The following is an 8,472-nucleotide window of genomic DNA, read 5'->3' on the forward strand; positions in this document are numbered from 1 at the left end:
GAAACTCAGTTTAGAATCATGTTTTAATGCAATTATCTGAAATGAAATTTAAAAACAGAGTAATTATGAATGCTATTTTTAAATATGAACTTAAATGCCTAGCAATTCTTATAATTGCTCTCAGTTCTGTTGACTTTTATTTTGTAATATTTAGCTATTGCTGGCTTAGAACTCATCCTAATAATAAATATTTTACTATAATGTCTCTACTGTCAAGTAAGACTGCTCTGAGAGGAGTTGTTCTGATCTCTGTTGAGTTGGATGCCTCATTAATCTATATGCACCTGTAATCCTCTATGGTGTAATTCTAAAATTCATCTCTGATGTTGTATACAGCTCTATTGTATTTCTTTCTTCACCATTATATGATAGTTGACTCCACATATATAGGTTGGTTAACCTAGAGTTTATGGGAAAAAAGTGTTTTATCTCTCATGATGTCAGCATCATGGTGGATTAAAAAATCCCTTTGTCTCACCCCTTTAATATACTAAACATTCATAATTAAAGAAAAGCTTCTCTGCCCAACATCTAAGGACACCTGAGATTGATACAGTTATACATCTGAAGATGGGTGGATTGTAAACCATAGAGGAAGTGGAATCAGGGGAAGAGTAGAAACAGTACCCCAATCCCATTTCCACCACTGAGGAAGTTGAGCCAATAGCACCAGAGAACCTGGCAGCACCAATAGAAGTGGTACACATGACTCTGGCCTCCTGGATGCAGCAATATTTACCACCATCTTGGAGTCCCCTCCCCACCCATAGCAGAGATGCCAGGCCCAGCACGGACCCTGACAGTGAGACAGGCTGAGACGTGGGACCTGGGACCCTTTGCTGCAGTGCTTACACCTGGACAAAATTTCCTCCAGCAACAAAATACAAATAAACTGTAAGAGAATAAAAATAACTGAGTGCAGGCACAGTTGGGATAAACTTTGAACAATGTACAAAACTCACTGCCACTTCAGAAAAGCAGAGAGGTAAAGGAGGGCACTGTTCATGAACTTTGCATCCAGCACCACCAAGGGGATTGAAAGACCACCTAAGCCACTTAAATGTCCCAATCCCCAGATCTGTCCCTACTCTCACCGTATGTAAAGAAACAGATCATGCCCCAACCCCCACAGACAGTGAGGAAGGGAACTTAAAAAAACATACAAAAGAAGGGAATAATAGTATTTGTAGCATTATGGAGGGACCTAGAAATTATCATGCTAAGTGAAGTTAGACAGTGAGACACAAATACCATATGCTATCACTTATATGTGGAATCTAACAAAAAGGATACAACGAACTTATTTGCAGAACAGAAAGAGACTCACAAACTTTGGAAAACTTATTGTTAACAAAGAAGACAGTTTGGCAGTGGGATTGACTGGGAGTTTGGGTTGGAAATGTAAAATTGGGTTGTGGTGATGGTCATACAACTATAAATATAATAAAAGTAAATGAGTTGAAAGAAAACTGCACTCTCTATCAGAATAGATTGTTAAACAATTATAGTGTAGTATTTGGGGGAAAGCATTAAGAATAGCTATAGCTACTTCATTCACCAACCAAATCACTGTAGGAATAGGAATATTTCCTCAACTGGCCAACTGCACAGAAAAAATTGAATCTCAGCTGGTCCATTAAAAGTCATGACCTTTGCTATGAAGGAGCTATCAACTAGATATACATTTACCCACACTTTGCAGACATGGACAATTTTTTCCTGATGGAAATGGCCTATGGTTGTTTCACAGCCATTTGTCATACCCTGCCTACTTTATCACCATGAACTGCCAGCTTTTTGGGTGGCTGGTTTTGGTGTTTTAATACATGAATACCCAACATTCCATGTTCCAAAGATTAATGGTGTTGCAGCTGTACTTCTGTACAGACTTGGAAATACACCTACATTTTCCTGTGAAATCAATCAGGTTGTTCAACTTGCCTATTGTGACCCATTTCTCATTTGAAGCCAAAGTACTCCTTGGTGGTAATCTCTTCCTCTTAACTCTAAGATAGTGCCATCCACCTGTGGAATTACATCAGCTCAGGGAATTGGGAGCATTTTCCACCTATGGATCTTAACTCTGTTTCTTTCTTTTACTGCACAATCATAGGAGTGTACCTTGGCTCTGCAGCAAGCCATGGCTCACACTGAAATGCAAAAGCCTCAGTGATGCACACTGTAGTCACATTCATGCTAAATCCATTGACAGCCTAAGGTAAAAGGACATGAAGAGGGCTTTGAAAAGCTGCTGAAAGAGTAGATCATAAAAGTTAAGAAAAACATTTTTCTTTAGCTTTTATATCTATAAAATTGATGGCTATTAATTAAACTTATGATAATCATTTCACCAAATATGTAAGTCAAGTCATTACATTGTATACCTTAAACTTATGCAGTACTGAATGTCAATTATAGCTTGATAAAACTGAAAGAAGAAAATGGGGTCTTAAAAAATTCTTCAGGGTGGCAGCTAAAAAGGAGGAGTTGTTTCCTTGTCATAGGGCTGAAGATATGCCCATCTTGCAAGGCACAAAGCATTGGAGCTAATAGTTGATAGTCTGGTCAAAGTGTGAAAGTAGAACTTGCTTCCTCTCTTTGCTATCTGAAATTTTCATTTCTTTGATTCAACTTCCACCTACCATTGATAAAACTCACACTGCAAAGTTTTTTATCTTCCTCTGATTTATAGACATTTTTTGATTTGTCCATTTCCTACTTTCTCAGAGTTTTCCCTAAACTTGATTTAAAATATTTAAAATTCTCATTTTTCATGGGGTAACATAGATTCCTTAAGAATAATGTCTTCTCAAATGACATACCTCACCCCAATTATTTTTTCTCTTGTTCCTTGAAAAAATTGATATGAGGTGGGAAAAAAACATTTTGTTGGTAAGATAACTTATGCACTTTTTTTTAGTGCCTCACCCAGGGCATACAGAAGTTCCCAGGCTAGGTGTCATATTGGAGCTACATCTGCTGGCCTACACCATAACCATAGCAACACCAGGTCTGAGCTGCACCTGTGACATTCACCACATCTCACAGCAATGGCAGATCCCCAAACCACTAAGCGAGGCCAGGGATCAAACCTGTGTCCTCATTGATACCAGTTGGATTTGTTTCTGCTGCAGTGGGAACTCTGTTAATTTATGTAATTTTGTAGTAGTGGAAACTGAGACTACTGGCTTTTTTTTTTCCTTTTTGATTAAATTCATTTGTAAATCACTACATTAACTACTCTTCTTGAAAAATGGAAGCTTAACTTATAGTTTGTTTTATAGCTGGTTATTCAATTCTTCTCATTAGAATTATATTTTCTTACTCGATTTCATCCATAGCACCTACAATAGTCACTCACAAATGATAAACAATTGCAGGTTTCCAGTGGAGTCTACACAGAAACACCAGTTTGAATCCATTCACTTTATATGGTATTTGATTCTGGGGAGATATTACCAAGATTGAAAATTTAAACCAAATTTTGTATTACTAAGCACAATATTTCATTTTCGTGCACTCTACCTATTCATTGAAGTATAGATTTTTGTGTCCATGTGAAAGGATTCTATTTTTGTGAGATGAAAGATTGGTTTCTGTGTTATGATGATAAATTATGTGTAATCACATATAAAGTGAGTGAAAAAGTTTTCTTTTAAAATTCCATCATACATGTTTCTTGGTGTAGAACCCTCAAACTCTGTACATCTGACTTTAACAGAAGACCACAGCCATGATGCCCAAACGATGATGCCCAAACCAGGACCTGCAGCATCAAATGCATCTGGGTGCTTGTTAGAAATTCAGTCCCTGGGCCCAATAGAGACTTGATGAATCAGAATTTTCATTTAAAGGCCAAACCTTAATCATTTGTATGCATGAGGAATTTATGGAAGTTCTGGCCCAGAATAGGTTTTCTCACCATCTTACTCTTGACGTTTGGGATAGGATAAATGTGTGTATTAGGTGCTCTACTGTGGTTTATAAGAGATTAGTAGCATCCCTTCAGATATTGTCAAATATCCCCAGGTGAAAAATCATCTCAGGTTGAAAATCACTGCCCTGAGCTCAAGTACTGAGAACATCCTGGCTGATTCCAAACAAGACTACATCACTTACTTTGTTTTTACACTTCAGCAGAACGCTAATTCCCTATGAATCCCATTTCTCCAATGGTGAATGGAGTTCATAAAAGTATTACCTCATAGAATGTACTGCTGTATAAATGAAATTTTATAGGTTCTGTTGTATGCTAGCTAGTGGTGGATAACAATATCTATGTCAGCTATGTCTTTTAAAGTTACAAAATTGTATACTGAGGGATGAAGTGACAGCTCTCAATTTTTGATTTAAGTGGGAAATTCCTGTTTGGCTTGGAAACTCTATCATGAATCTAAGTATAATACTAAATATTTTATATTAAAGTAGAAAATTATTCCACTTTTTGAAGAGGTAAATAATAATTTTTTAGAGATTTCAGTGGTTGTGTCCCCAAACAATCCAAATCAAATTCTTGATGAACCATAGCCCAATTCCACATAATTCCTCAATATTATACTTTTGAGAAAACATGAATTCAAGGATGCCATGAGGTACTGGAAGGCTTAGAGCTTTGGTAGCAGGAGAGTTAAAGGAGAAGGAGCAATAAAAACTGGTTTGGGATGGAAACACTATAAAAGTTGGTTGTGATAATCATTGTACAACTATAAATGTAATAAAGCCCATCGAGTAACTTAAATTTTTTTAAAAAATTAAAAATGATTTCACCAAACTTATAATGCAGTGTCCTTGGAATAAAGAATCAGCAGGAAAAAAACTCCATTCTGAACAGACCAGTGTCTCTAAGGGGAGTTATATGTTTAGCAGTTGGAGTAATAAGAGGAAAACAGGACTAATAAGCAGACACGAGATGATTTAAATATCTTCTCTGCTGCAGTGCCTCAGCCTCTGCAACTGTTTCTTGGACAGGGCATGGTCATTGCTGTTGCAGTCCTAAGTCTGCATGGGAGACAATTTTTGTTCTCCTATTGCATTGTTTCAAGCCAAATCTTTGGTCTGCATCATCAGTCATTTAGGGAAATATTTTGACATCTGCAAGGAAGATTTGCTCTCAGAGTCTGCAGGTAGGTGAGTCCAAGAGCTGATCAGGCACTGCAGTAGAGGAAAAGAAAGGGTGGAGGCCAAGATCATGTACCTGAGGTCACCTGAGAACCAGTTTAGTGCATCCCATTGCCAGAACTCACTGTGTTTTTGGCTGTCTTTTCTAATAACATATTTATTTATGGGGCTGAAAAGTGAACATTGCTCTGGGCAATGCAAGTGTCTATGTTGACAATTAGATGGTATTCACGGAAGCTCAATTTGAAAAAGGAGTGGGAGGCATAAGCTGTTTCCTGTAAAAGTAGGACAAAAACCCAAGGATCTTACTCATTGACAAAAATAAACAAATATGGAAAAGTCTCAGGAAAAAGAAGTCTTTTACCTCTTCTTTGAAAATATGCACAACTTAGTTGTCTGATATATATTTCCATTAAGGATTGTTAGTTTATTGCCTTTCTTGATTTTTTCCTTTAGGATATTTAATATGTCATTTCTTTCACATCATAAAGATACTATGGTTTCTGTCCTTGGAACATAATTTATTTTATTATTTTCCATGGTATCAAGATGTTGCTGCAGTTAGAATGTTTTCAAACTATGGGGGCTCTTCTTCATCACATTGTGTTGGGGCCAGATGAGATTATTAGATCTTTCCCCCTAATATCCATATGTTCATTTAATTTCTCTATCTCAGTCTCTCTGTCTCTGTCCCTGTCTCTCTCTTACTATTTTTATTTCTTTAAATACTCAACAGAAAGTGGCCTTACCAAAATGGAACCCAGAGTTTATTTGTCTGTAGTAAGCTTATAAAATGGAATTCCAGGTGACATTTTTAACATTCTTTATGGGAATGATGATCTGATCTGACTTTTTTGAGTTGTAAGGGGGTGTTTCTGGGTGAGAAATGCTTGGTAGTAACTCCCCCAAGGATGCTATGGTGTGTGTATGCTTGTGCTTTTTGGAGTAAGAGCAGTTCCCCAAACAGAGATGCCTGGACTCTTATATTAGGGTGACAAAATGTACAGAGGCCAGAATTCAATCAACAGATGGTACTAAGTAGGGGATCGTCTTTAATTCAAAGGACACATTTTGTAATGAAATAAGTAAAATGTTAGGAACAGGACATGAATGGGGGGATTCTCTGTACACTCAAGTTGTAGCTATAGGAGGGGGCCCACCTTGTCCCTCAACATCCTCTGACACTGTCTCTCATCACTCCTCCTCTTCCTCATTACTCTGCCCCATGAGCTTCCTTGCTTGAGTCTTCACATATCAAACAAGCATCTTCCTCATGTCCTTTGTAGTGGCCCATCCCTCTGCCAGGCACACACTTCTGATACCATACTAGTTCTTTCTCTCTCTTTCTCAAAGTCTGTGTTCAAATACAACTTTGTTTGCAGACATTGCTTGAACATTCTGCATAAAAAAAAACACTTCTTACCACTCTCCCCTTTTACCTTGTTTTCTTTTCAAAATTCATGCTTCAGAACATCTTTCATCTTCTGGAATAATATGTAATGTTGTTGTTTGAATAGCATCTTTCAAATGGTTAAGGGAATCTATCATCCTATAATCATTCTCAAAGAGAAGAGAAAGTGTTATTTGTTTTTTTTTTTCAGCACTATTTATTCCCTCTATTTGCATGGAACATGGTTGGTATTCAATATATATTTGTTTTTCTCCTGAATAAATGAACAATGAAGAAATTTATTGGTGGAAGCAATGATTTCTTCCACTCAAGATATAGTTCTCATATGCATGCTAAGAATGGACAAAAATTCATAGTCCGAGATGAAGCAGAATACCTTCAAGAAGACGTTATCTATACATAAAATATTAATATAATTTTCCTGACAGCAAAATAAAAATTGAAGTATTTCAGCTATGTGAGTTATGCCAGGTTAGGTGAAAATTATGTTATCTTCCTTTTTTCCCAATAGTCACATCCATCACATGGAACCAGGGAACAATACACACATTTCAACATTTCTTCTTCTGGGACTTTCAGAGGATCCAAAACTTCAGCCCCTTATATTTGGGCTTTTCCTCTCCATGTACCTGATCACTGTGTTTGGGAACCTTCTCATCATCCTGGCTGTCAGCTCTGCTCCCACCTCCACACACCCATGTACTTTTTTCTCTCCAACCTGACCTTTGTAGACATCTGTTTCACCTCTACCACCATCCCAAAGATGCTATGGAACGTTCAGAACAAGAGCAAAGTTATAACTTTTGATGGCTGCATCACCCAGATGTATTTTCACATACTGTTTGCAGGCTTAGATGATGCTCTCCTGAGTGTGATGGCCTATGACAGGTTTGTGGCCATCTGCCACCCCCTGCACTACATGAGCATAATGAACCCTGGACTCTGTGGACTGTTGGTTCTGATCTCCTGGATAATGATGGCCATGTATTCCTTGTTACACACCTTAATGGTATCACGATTGTCCTTCTGTCCAGATTTGGAAATACCCCACTTTTTCTGTGAACTCAATCAGATGGTACAACTTGCCAGTTCTGACACATTTCTTAATAACCTGGTGATGTATTTTGCAGCTCTCCTCATGAGCACTGGTCCTTTTTCTGGTATCCTTTATTCTTACTTGAAAATATTTGCTTGCATTCATAGAATCTCATCAGCCCAAGGGAAATATAAAGCACTTTCTACTTGTGTGTCTCACTTTTCAGTTGTCTTCTTATTTTACTGCTCAGGATTAGGAGTATACATTAGCTCTGCTGCTACCCACAGCTCACACTCAAGTGCAACTGCCTCAGTGATGTACACTGTGATCACACCCATGCTGAACCCCTTCATCTATAGTCTGAGAAATAAAGACATACAGAATGCACTGAAGAGATTCTATTTGATGCAAGGTATAAAATGGACAATTATCCTGGGTGTGATGAAATGCCCTTGAAGGCATGACTCAAGTTCTCTGAACCAGAAATAGGGATTCTTTGATCATTGAATAATGAAGTTTTCTTCTTCCATTTATTTTCTGGGATTTCCATTTTGGGGGGTCAGCTTTCTATATATAATTGCCAGGAATCCTTTATTAAGCTTTTCCTCCTTTCGATATATAGGCAGTCTGTCTTTTTTCCCACTTCAAAATTTTCTGCCTTTGGATCAGAAATGTTTGGAAATTCCATTTCCTAGTTGGGGCATTCTAGAATTATTAAGAACAATTACTTTTCAAATGATATACTTCATCCCAAGTAATTTTTCTCTTACTCCCTAAAAGAATTGTCATGGTTGCTTTACAGTATGAAAAATATCGTTGGCAACTAAGGTAATTTATAATATTTGTAATAAAGTTTGTTGAACTTTTGTGTATGGAGAAAGGACTCTAATATTTTATGAGGATTTTT

At 37.3% G+C, this 8,472-nt stretch overlaps 1 pseudogene; it reads left to right on the forward strand.

The window, feature by feature from the left end:
* The first annotated feature begins 7,152 nt into the window (after positions 1–7,152).
* Positions 7,153–8,021, forward strand: LOC110259038 (annotated as a pseudogene).
* Positions 8,022–8,472: the final 451 nt, after the last annotated feature.

Source organism: Sus scrofa, unplaced genomic scaffold (assembly GCF_000003025.6).
Source record: "Sus scrofa isolate TJ Tabasco breed Duroc unplaced genomic scaffold, Sscrofa11.1 Contig679, whole genome shotgun sequence".
In the NCBI taxonomy this organism is placed as follows: Eukaryota; Metazoa; Chordata; class Mammalia; order Artiodactyla; family Suidae; genus Sus; species Sus scrofa.